The sequence below is a fragment of the Saccostrea cucullata genome, unplaced genomic scaffold (assembly GCF_032062105.1).
Source record: "Saccostrea cucullata isolate Sc308-1 unplaced genomic scaffold, CSIRO_AGI_Scuc_v1 ctg7483, whole genome shotgun sequence".
In the NCBI taxonomy this organism is placed as follows: domain Eukaryota; kingdom Metazoa; phylum Mollusca; class Bivalvia; order Ostreida; family Ostreidae; genus Saccostrea; species Saccostrea cuccullata.
The window spans coordinates 1-12,918 of NW_026927626.1; the positions used below are offsets into that span (position 1 = coordinate 1).

At 33.1% G+C, this 12,918-nt stretch overlaps 1 pseudogene; it reads left to right on the plus strand.

The window, feature by feature from the left end:
- The first annotated feature begins 4,402 nt into the window (after positions 1 to 4,402).
- LOC134275004 (2'-5'-oligoadenylate synthase 1A-like) lies at positions 4,403 to 7,964 on the plus strand (annotated as a pseudogene).
- Positions 7,965 to 12,918: the final 4,954 nt, after the last annotated feature.

Genomic DNA, 12,918 nt, shown 5'->3' on the forward strand with positions numbered 1-12,918 from the left:
CACATATAATATTTGCAAAATGATGTTTAAAAATACATTTAACCTTTACTTCGTGATTATTATTGAAAGAAATCAAAATTTTTGACAAAAAATGAAAAATTAAAAATTTAGTCCGAATTTCCTCTGCATTACCATACATTGACTTTTGTACCTGTATATTTTCTTTATATAATAAAATATTAAATTTTAAAATTGATTTCGATTTAAAACTTGCTTATTTTATCCATTTAGAACAATTTTTGATTTAACATATTATACTTTAGAAAATTTCCTTTCTGTTATATGAAACCTGAGTAAACGTCATCCTTAAGAATCATTGAGGCAGGAAAGATGAAACTCATGTGGAATTATCCTCATGGGAGTGAAGATTCAAATTTGTTAAAATCATGAACCCCGGGGGTAGGGTGGGGCCAAAATGGCCGATCAAAGTTTTACATAGGAATATATAGGGAAAACTTTTAAAATCATCTTCTCAAGTACTTCAAAGCCATGATTAGTGATATTTATATGGAATCATTCTCAGGTAGTGTAGATCCTAGTTTGTTCAAATCATAACCCTAAGGGATAGAGTGGGGCCACAATGGAGGATCCAAGTTTTACATTATAAAATATCAAAAAACAAAATCTTCTCAAGAATAACAAAGCTATGATTATTGATACTAGTATTCATATGGAAGCATTCTCAGGTAGTGTAGAATTAAATATGTTCAAATCATAACTCCCAAGGGTAGAGTGGGGCCACAATGGTGGATCAAAGTTTCACATAGAAAAAAAGGAAAAAATCCAAGAACAGAAAAGCTATGTTTATTCATATTGGCATGTAAGCAAACTCATGTATTGAAGATTTATATTTGTTCAAATCATGGCTCTTTGGGATAGGGAGGGAAACAATGGAGAATCAAATACAAATTATTACTAAGTAATATATAGGAAAAAAATGTTTAAAAAGATTTTTTTTCAAGAACAGAAAAGTCATATGCTGTATTGATATGAAGGCATTCTCAAATAGTATTAAAATTTAAGCCCCCCCCCCCCCCCAGTAAACTTTCAGTTCTGCTAAGTTTACTTTGTCCAAGGCTGCGATAACGACGATGATTTAGCACTTTTATACCTATCTCGTATAAGCGATTTCAGTTGTGCTTTTTAAAAGCCGAAATTCAAGTGTTATAACAGGAACCTATATACTAGTTATACTAGTTAGTATATAGATTCCTTGTTATATTATGCTTTATAAGACAATTTCAAAACCATCGACAGGAACAGGATTAGTGCAGGAAGTGTAATTGATAACTGGAAATATTTTTGGTTAGTGGGAAGTTACAAACTTACTGATCGTATTTCGAAAATTCAGAGAGGAAGTTTCCATAATTTTCTAAGCAGAGTAAAAATAGTTAAAAGTTCTAAATTTGAATAAATGGTCTTCCTATCATGACAATGTTTACCCACACTGCGCCTAAGATTAAATCTGTGACCACACTAGCCTACATATCAGCAGAAAGAAATATATGCCACTGCCTGCTATGTATCTTTTTAAGGATTTTAATGAAATGTACAGTATCGCACTCAATTTTATTTTGGGGTGTATTAAAAAATGAAATTGACATATGATTTTGAAGAATCCATACTTAGAAAGGAAGTTATGGGTATACACTGTATTAGTGGGATATTCACTTCAAATTATCTATTGTTAACATTCCTTACTTATGTAGCAACATACCACTATCACCTGCATTTGGGGTTTTTGTTTCCAAGGCAAAATAGCACGATAATGAAACAACAATGTCAACAGTTTCCAATAAAGTCATCATTCCGCTTGTTAAAGCTGCTCGATAAAATAACCTTGTAAGCAAAAACAATCTAATATCACTAAGTTGAATGCTGACTGACGCTTTTTCCTACCATTTGTAGGTTATTATTCAAACACTTCGCTTCTGCAAATTTTCCAGTTTGCCCTATCATACCAAGAAAAGCACAGTGTGTGGGCTACCTGTCGAAATGGGGATCTTACTCCTCCCACCTCTGATGTCTGTAGATGACCATGTTACCTTAATGCTCTGCTTACGTTAAATGTATTTTTTAAATGGAATTTTAAACCTTTAAGGTTTTATATCATTTATTTATCGCCATATTTAACATATTTAACTGTGGTGCAGAAAAACCCAGTATCTAAATTTAAACTGATAAATGTAAACACATATTATTCATCCCTGTATGCTTTCTGAAAATGAACGTTATGTCATCTTGCAATATTGTTTGTATTTAAACCCAGAATGGACTTTTTCTCTTTAATTACCGTGTTCAATTCATTCGCAGTGATAGAAAACCAAAAGTAGGAAATCTTTATGGTAAGATGATTAATATAACACTAATTAAGTTAATTTAAATATCATAAAAATCCTAAATAAAAATTTTCTGGATTCTAATTATGTATATATATGTTTTTTGTTTGTTTGTTTCTTTCTTTGGAACTTTGCCGAACAGATGACGCACATAAATACACCAAACCAGTGAAAAGAGTATACTGTATAGTTGAATAGGTATACTGTATACTATACTAGTAAATAGTTTTCAAGTATGAATATAATATTGATATGAAAATTGGGAATAGTTCTTAATTCAGTTCTACAAAAATAATATATTCTACCAAACAGTTTTCATGGAAAGGGAAATGAGTTTAAATTTTGAAAATTTCTAAAAGTCCGTATTGTGTACGTGACGGATTTTCTTTCATTACAAACGATAGTACGTTATACCAGATTATCTTAAAAAATGTTAGGCTGCCTTTTCCCGACTGACTTACTAAAATGTCCCGACTCAAAACTTTTTTTTTACATTCCTGGACACGATAATTATATATTTTTTTTTAAAATTCCTCATATCCCGTTTTGAGATATATTTGGAAATTTTCTGGAAAAAAATTCCAACCTAGCTATCTACATGTACGACCATTAATTTTATCATGAGTCAGGAGAGGACAAGCAAACATTATTTCAAACATGACCCTATTTAGTCGTAATTAATAAGCGATAATCAATCCGCTCAAGTCACAAATCGCACTTCATCAGAGTACACCAAACAGAGTGGATGTTCTCCATTGCGGTCCTGATTTCTTTACAACTTTACAATCTTTACAACTCCGAAGCTTATAACCTTCAATTTAAACGCAACTCCTCTCATACCACTGAATGAAATTTAATGAAACTTTCACAGAATCTTTATTACATATTGCCATTGTGACGTCATATTTTACTATTTGATCTAACATATATTTTGAATTTTCCAGAGCAAAACATGGATACTGCCATTATATTCATATGGGAGGCGGGGGATATTATTTAGTGAGCTCATTGCTCACAGTACCTCTAGTTTACATTTTTTTTAGCTCATCTGAGCCAAGGCTCAATGGACCCTTTCGAATCAAAATTTGTCCTTTGTCGTCGTTGTTAGCTTCTTTGTCGTAAACTTTTTATATTTTCATCTTCTTCTCAAGAACTTCAGGGCCGGTTTCAACCATACTTGGTAAAAAGTATCCTAAATTGGGTGAAAAGAAATCAATTTTGTTCAAATGAAGGGCCACGCCCTTATTGAAGAGGAGATAAATAAGTAAAAAAATTAATGGCATAATTCAGAAAATGAAAGTCATGTTGATTCATCCTCAGGTAATTTAGATTCCAGTTTGTTCAAATAATGGCCCCTTTTGCTAGTGTGGAGCCACAATGCCCGATCAAATTTTAACATAAGAATATATGGGGGGAATCTTTTTCTCAAGAACTACTGGTCCAAGAAAGATGAAACTCATGTGGAAATATCCTTTGGTGGTCTAGAGTCAAGTTAAAAACATAATAAATCAATTCATGACCTCTAGGGGTAGGATGGGGCCAGAAGATACGATTAAAGTTTTGCAAAGGTTTAGGAAGCAAAAGTGTTTTCAAGAACTGCAAAGGAATGATCAATCTTATTTATTTCGAAGCATCCTCGAGTGGTGTAGATTCAAATGTGTTCAAATCATGACCACGGAGGTACTATAAGATTAGTGTACTCTTGGAGTAGGGTGGGGCCACAATGGGCGATCAAGGGTTTACAGAAGAATTTATAGCAAAAAATCTTCTCAAGAACATCAAAGCCATGGTTGATCTTATTTATATGGAAGCATCCTCAGGTGGTGTATATTTATTCAATTTTGTTCCAATTAGGATCCCCGGAGTAGTATAGAATTACTATAAAATTCAACACCGCCCCTCCCCATGTATTTTGTACAATACTGAACTGATTTTTGCTTTTTCCTAACAGATGTTCTCAGGTAAGCGATGTGCTTCTTGGACCTCTTGTTTCTATTTATTTTTTTTAACTATTCGTGTCATTTGTCACGTTTTATGTTCTGAGTTCATTTTTATACAGTTCACTATTTTGACGCTGAAATTTACTTTTTGCATAAATAGAAAGTCAACAATGGTAAGAAAATACTCTTTTGGATTCAGGAGACAAAATCCTTCAATGTTTCCTTATTTCTGCGAAATATGCAAACCCCAACGTCGCTTTGAGAGAACTTTTGACAAGGGTAGGCATGGCAGTATGAAGCACGGTGAGGCATTTGGAACAACCAGTACGCTGTATTCCAGGGATCTACAGTTACCTACTTATCACAGTATTTACAGTATTCAAGCATACTCATCAAGTTATTCTCTTAGCACAATGGCAGGAAGCGAACTTCAAGCATTTGTCAGGAATAAAATAGAACCTGACACGGCCTACAATTCCAGTTGTAAAGCAGTGGTACACCGTCTTTGTATTTTCATGCAAAACAACTTTCCAGATAAACTGAGGCCATCTGAAGTTATCAAAGTAAACACATATATTTCTTAATATAAATAGCTTATTTCATTATTTTAACATCGTTTTGATGTAACTATTTTTGATTTAAAAATGGAAAATAGTTTTGAGTATGAAGCGTTTTAATTGAAAGATATTACTCTACACCTAACTATTGGGGAGAACCGAACTTATATACGTCCGTTAAAATCAATCGGTGAATATTTTTATCTTATTACATTCTATGCATTCATTTATAGGAATCACAACAAAGAATTTTTTGCAATGAAATCAAATTTTCAAAACTCGAATATATATTTTTTGCACAAGAATGGTTTACAATAAAATGCTATTCATACTTTTATTCGTAGGGTGGGTAGCTTGGAAAAGGCACGGCAGTCAAAGGAAAATCAGATGCAGATGTTGTTGTCTTCCTGTCAAGGTTTCATTCGATTTCGCAGCTGCACTCCTCTTTGCCATCAATTTTTCAAAGAATGAAACTAAGGCTTGTATAAGTTTGGCAAATCCTATTTGACAATATCATATCATAATTTACTTCGCCATGATTAAAGCATACTTTAAATGTTGGTGGGGATATACTTGAAAGTATTGTGGCAGATTAACAGTTGAAAATTAGTGGATTAGTAGATTATTTTAAGCTTATTTTCAGTCCCTCCTTATAGAAAAATGAAGGTAGGGTAGTTTTTTGTTGCCTTTGTTGATAAGCAACTTCCTCCTAAATAAGTAAGGGGGTGATATGGGTATATCGCCTAAAAATATAATCTTCTGTAAAGCTATAGGCTAGTGTAAAATACACATTCTAATGCAAAAACTATACATGTAGACATAACCTTTTGATTTAGCACACAGTATTCATTACATTTCTTAATTCTTGTTTTACTCCACGATTTTACCTAGTTCTGAAAAAAAAAATTCAGAGAATTTAATATGAAAATCAGAACAAACATTTTCATTTTTGTAACCTCTTCTTTATATTGTATCATAATATGAAAAGTTAATTGAAGACCATTTCTTTTTATGTCTCTGTAATCGAAGATTCGGGGGTATATAGCTTTATCGTGTCCGTCTGTATGTCTGTCTGTCTATCTGTCGGTCTGTTTCTCCGCAAAAACTTTAACCTTTACCATAACTTTTCATTTATTGTAGCTTTGTCTTTCATATTCAATATGTGTACATTCCTTGTGACAAGACCTTACTTTGGGTACCACAAAATTTGACCTTTTGACCTTTACCCTGGAGTTTGTCCAATTTTCCACAAAAATGCCAAATCTTTAATTGAAGCTTTTAATAGTTAGGGACTAACATATAAACTAATGACCCCTAGGACACTTTTTCTACAAAAATGACTTTTTTCTACGGGTAGGGGGTCATTTTTAGTCGTTGAAAAATTATCCCCGGTCATTATTCGATGGGGGTCATTATTCCTCTTTACAGTTCGCTTGGAAAAGCACAGCAATCAAAGGAAAATCAGATGCAGATCTTGTTGTTTTCCTGTCTAGCTTTCATTCGATTTCGAATCTGCACTCCTCTTTGCCGTCAATTTTACAAAGAATGAAACTGTACCTCGGCCAACATGGTCATTGTACCGTAGAGGGAACAACACGCCACGCCGTTAAAGTGTCCTTATCATGTCATGCTGGCCATACACATGATGTGGATATACTTCCCAGTGTCAATATATTGAGAAAAAGTTAGTAAATAACTAAACCAGGAATGTGTACTTTTTATTGATGTTTAAGTCAAAGGCCTTTTAGTGTCATTTTTCAAAATAGTTATAGATAATTTTAATCAACAATACATGTAGTAGAATAACTATAGAAAAAACCACGATTTGATATAATGTACAAAATACTTCTTTACTTAGAAAGACATACAGAATAACACATGTTAAAATAAATTATTTCTGTACAATGCAGATTTGAAAACAGAAATATATTCAACCATGAAGTCTGAGTCACCGGTGATGAGAGAATACTACTCAGCTGCTCTGGCACCACTACAAATTTCATTTGTTTCGAACACTCCTACAAAAATTAAAACCCTGATTCGTTTGATCAAATATTGGAGGAAAACTTTCTTTGAGGTAAGATTATATGTCATTCTATAAACTCGATTTTTCCAAAAGGTCTTTTTAATTGTTAACAAAGAGATTTTCAATATTATGACGATTGACAGGAGAGCAGTTCTCGACGATTACCAAGCTCTTATCCACTGGAACTTATAACTATTGGAGAGTGGGAAGATGCTGGGAGCCCACAGAATTTTGATTTACGGAAAGGCTTCTACCATGTATTGAGAGCAATTGCTAACTACACAAAGCTTAAGCATGCATGGAATACAAATTATGATTTTGACAATTTTAAATGGTAACTTGTTTTTTTATTTAGACCTTCATAGACATTTAAAGAGAAATAATTATAATCCCAATTGTTAAAATATTTAATAACTATTCATCTAGTAGAGTGAAACCTTATTGTAATGTGAATGTAAATAATACAAAGTGATCAGGAATAATATTTTTTCTACAGGCCATTGATATCGTCATCATGCAATACCGGTAATACACAAAGCTTAAGCATGCATGGAATACAAATTATGATTTTGACAATTTTAAATGGTAACTTGTTTTTTTATTTAGACCTTCATAGACATTTAAAGAGAAATAATTATAATCCCAATTGTTAAAATATTTAATAACTATTCATCTAGTAGAGTGCAACCCTATTGTAATGTGAATGTAAATAATACAAAGTGATCAGGAATAATAATATTTTTTCTACAGGCCATTGATATCGTCATCATGCAATACCGGTATAACTTCTTGTATTTTCAGTTACAATTCCTGCTATGTTATGGATCCAGCAAATCCGTTCAACAATGTTATAAAGGCGTGTGACTGTTGGAGCATGGTGGCAGAAAAAACAAATCAGTTTGATACCAAACCACTGTTCTATGGTCTTTCAGGTTATGAGGGCTGGCATTAAAGAAGACACATTTTTGTATCACTTAAATAATTTTCTCTATTAGACTGCATGTTTAGTTTTAAATTATTTGTATGCTTAAAGATTATGAAAATGCTTTACAAACACAATTTGGACGAATATCGATAAACATTTATTAACGTAAATTTTGATTTTTTTTCTTAAATACTTTTTAGCAACTTGTTATCAGCATACTAATTAACTAATAACATTCAGTTTAAAATTAAGAGCATTTTAAGCCATTTTTTATCCTCTATACAACGTTAACTTAACAAAATAAAATAAACATTATTTGCATGGGTTCCAAGATCGTACTAAAATTGTATAGAAGAGTACGGGGACTTCTGTTTCTATGAGTATATCAACCAATATTCTCTAAGGCATCAAGTTTATTCGGATGATATAATAATGACTCTCCTGACGGAGATCGCAGGATGATCAGTTTGTGAAATGTTAATACCTGGTAATTGTTTTAAAACATCACGTTGTATACCTCCACTGAACATGCCCTGTAAAATTTTTAATAATATTAAATAAATCACTTTTAGCATGTCTTTCTTTTGTCGTTATACATGTATTTTAAGAACAAGGTACAGTTTCTAAAGAAATAAGGCCCTGTAATTTTCTAAAATATGAAAATGATATAAGAAATTAAAATTCATTCTTTCTGAGTAATAGGAATTCCAAGCAGTAAGAATACACAAGAAATGAATGTTTTTTTCTTTGATCGATGTATCAAAGAAAAACTTTGGACGGAAAACTTCATCAATGCGCGTAGTGCAAATTTAATTATGATTTTAAATTAATAAAATGAAAGTTTTTTTTTCACTTTTCTATTTTATTTACGCGTCAAAAACAGTGCGCACGAATACATCATCATATCATAGGCGCTTGGTTACAGGATGGTGTATTTTGTGTATTATGTGTTTTTTATGTGTGCCTGAATACTCTCATTAAAATAAAAATAAAAAATCGCCGAAATTACCACGTTTTAAAAAATGTCATATTTACTGTATATAAAAAGAGTAAAGGAGCGTCACTCGCCATCTTGAAAATCAGGGGGTACCTCGGTTCACACTAAATTTTCATCTATATCTATGTGATAACCAGATTTGTTCTTTTTATAAGTTTATTAATTATGAATATCAATGATATTACAAATTATAATGGTAATGATATTGGCAGTAATAATGACAGTGTGCTGTACAAATGAAAAATAAGAAAAACATGACATTACTTACAAATGTAAATTCACATGAATATTATGAAGCATTACTAAAAAATATGAATAAAAATAATTTTACAAAATATGACGGACAGTTGACCTTTTCATTATAAAGATTTATAACATATTACACTCATAATAATCTCATGAATAAATATAACATGCTTTCATATAAATCTTACCCCAACTAGGGCCTCAATGCATAAACTCAGGTCAAGGTCACCGTCGACCACAGTGATACTGTACAACCTAACCAAAAATCAATATACCTATGTTACCTCTAATTGTAGTTGTAAACAATAACAAAAGTATATCTTGTAAAATAATTTTAAACTTCTTCATAACAAAAGTCTATTAAACATCACCAGAAATAAAATGAATAGCCAATATTATATGGAACATTTATCAACAAAACATGCTGAACTTATTCTATTAAAATAAATATTTTCAGACTTTACAAAATATTAAAATAACCCTACCAAAACATACTTTACTATTATGAGCAAAGTTATATTAAAAAAATGTAAACTTACAGTTGGTACACCTAGCTAGAAATAATTCAGCTTCAACAATGTTATTGTTCAACACACAGCCTTCATAGCGCGAAACATTTCGTGCAAAATCATAAACTATGAAGTCACGTGATCACAGGAAGTGATGTTGAAATTATCAAAATATTAAACAATACATTTAAATCAAAAACTTGTGTGTAGTTTCCATCATTATTTGAAAAATGACAATGACAAAAATTATTTTAAATAAAAATCTTAAATACTTTAGCTGAACAGAATTTCTGTTACTAAAAATAGATGCGGAAATTACCCTCAATGACAAACAGTGTATGAAAACAAAGAGAGATAACTCTTTTGTGAAAATCACCACATCACATTCTTCCCTGCTAAGTATTTTTGCTTTCCACAGCAAAAAATTGAAAAAATATACACACACAAAAAAATATTTTTCCAGAAGACAAATATACACTTATTTTCAAACATATTACAAAATGTCTGTTTCAAATCAGTATTTACACAAAAATTTCTTGAGATTCTAATACCGATTGTGGCAACTTGTTCGGATTCGAATGTTTTCCTGCGGTAGTTCTCAAAGATCTGCGTAACGGAACCGGCTTCCCTGCTTTTTTCTCTTGCATCCTCTGAATGTACGGAGTTTCCAGTATTTGTATTGAATTCACATTTTTCACTTGAATCACATTTTTCACTAGAATCACATTTTTCACTAGATTCACATTTTTCACTTGATTCACATTTTTCACTATGAATTCCCACTGAAGAATCATCACCATTCACATCTGTCTGTAACCGGTCTGCTGGTATGTCTGATTGTGTTTCTTTATCCTTGGAATCTTTCTGCGCTGAAATTTTCTCCATAGGTTGAGGATAGAGAGTTGACCATCCACTTCCCTCATCTTTTTCGGTGTTGTCCACAGCATCGACTTTCTTCAGGGAATCACAAAACTCTCCTGTATTTAACAGTTCTGTTCTGGTAACTGTTTTCTTTTCTCCTGAACCATCTAACAACTGTACTGTGTATACGTTATTTTCACGTTTTTCAAGTACTTTGTATGGAGTTGAGTTCCAATGGTCTTGAATCTTGTTTCTGCCCAAAAGGTGATTCTTTAATAACACTATGGATCCTACTGGAATAGGTTTTTCATGTGCGTTAGCATTATAACGATCTCGTCTATTCTCAGCATTTTTCTCTATGTTATCTGAAGCTAACTTCATCATATCCTGCATTTTCTTGTTATGCTCTAGAATCCAGTCATCCACACCTTCCTGATTCTCCTCTGAATTTAAAAGCAAGTCTATCGGTAAACGTGGGTTTCGTCCGAACATTAAATAGTATGGCGACAAACCTGTAGACGCATGTGGAGTTGCATTGTAGATGTATGTCATCTCAGCTAAATAATCAGGCCATCGCTTTTTCTTCTCGGGTGGTAAAGTTTTTAATCTGTCATGCAACGTACGATTATATCGCTCACACTGTCCATTCCCAATGGCGTGATAGGGAGTCGTCCTTGACTTTTGAATGTTATAGATCTTGCACAATTCCTTGACTACATCACTTTCGAAATTCCTTCCTCTATCAGAATGAATACGATGAGGTATGCCGAATTTGAAAAACCAGTCTTTCACCAATACCTTTGCCACTGTAACTGCCTTTTGGTTTGGGGTCACTATAGCTTGTGTAAACTTTGTAAACACATCTGTTATGATAAGCACATTTTCTTTTCCATCACTAGATTTCTCGAGGAGAGTAAAATCTATGGCGACAATTTCCAAAGGCTTATGAGCTATCAAACTTCCAATTGGCGGTCTAACAGTTGGTATAGGAGCCTTGGCAATCATACAGCGCTCACATTTCTTGATCCAATGTTGAATGTCGGAATACATTCCTGGCCAAAAACATCTCCTTTTCACGAGTGCGAAAGTTCTCTCAATTCCTTGATGACCAGAATAATTATGCAGAGAGTCCAATACTTGATATCTCAAGGATTCTGGAAGTATTAACTGCAAAAATTCTCCCTCTGAGTCTTGACATTTCTTGTAAAGAACACTATCTTTGAGAACTAGTTTGTCCCATTTATGCAGTAGTTTTCGTGCAATGGGTGGTTCCTTCCCAATTAATCTCAATGTTGGTTTATGTCCTTTCTTTAACCATGATAAAACGGCAGCCAACGAAATGTCTCCCAATTGTAATTTTGCAAGCTCTTCCTTGGAAAATTCTGGAAACATCTTAGTTGCTATAAACTCAGAATCATCTTTTGATTTTTCCTTAGTCTGCAGGCTCTGCACATCAGTTAATGTTGTACTTTTCACCAAATTGGTAAGAATTTCTTCTGAGTATACATGTTCTGTTTTATCTGTACACCATGCCACTGACATTTCCTCGGTTAAAATGGATTCTGCATGAACAGTTTTTCGACTAAGTGCGTCAGCATTCCTATTTGAACGTCCTGATCTGAACATGATCTCAAAGTCAAATTGCGCCAGTTGAGCAGCCCATCTCATTTCTACGGATCCTAACTTAGCAGTCTTAAAATGGCTTAACGGATTGTTGTCGGTGTAAACAACGAATTTTCCTCCTAACAGATAGTCTCTGAATTTTTCTGTTATAGCCCATTTCAAACTAAGTAGTTCAAGTTTCATAGAACTGTAGTTAGACATATTTCGCTCTGTTGGACGAAGACTTCTTGAAGCGTATGCTATGACAACACGTCCTTTATCCTGATCTTGCGATAGCACTGCGCCTAACCCGTCGTAACTTGCATCAATTTCCAAGATGAACTGTCTCTTGAAGTCCGGGTATCCCAAGATAGGAGTTGTCGTAAGTGCTTCTTTCAACTTCATAAATGCATGATCACAGTCTTCATTCCATCTCGCACAAAATGAACCATCTACCGTTTTTATCCTTGTTCGCTTGGTTTTCTTCTCCTGTTTGGTAAGGATAGCATGTAATGGGGCAGCTATTTTACTAAAGTTTTTCACAAATTTTCGGTAGTACGAACATAATCCTAAGAATGAACGCAATTCCTTCTCAGATTTTGGTTTAGTCCAAGTAGTGATGGCAGATATTTTGCTGGGATCAGTTTCAATGCCTTTTCTGGAAATTTTATGTCCCAAATACTTAACTTCTTGTTTGAAGAAATGGCACTTCTTTGGATTAATTTTCAAACCGTGTTTGGTCAGTCTTGAAAATACAAAATCAAGTCTTTCTAGGTGTTGTTCAAAAGTTGATGAGTAGACCAAAATATCGTCTAAGTATATCAGTAGAAACTCAAAATTCTTGTCTCCAAGACATGCTTCCATCAAACGTTGAAAAGTTCCTGGACTGTTACACAAACCCATAGGCATTCTAAGG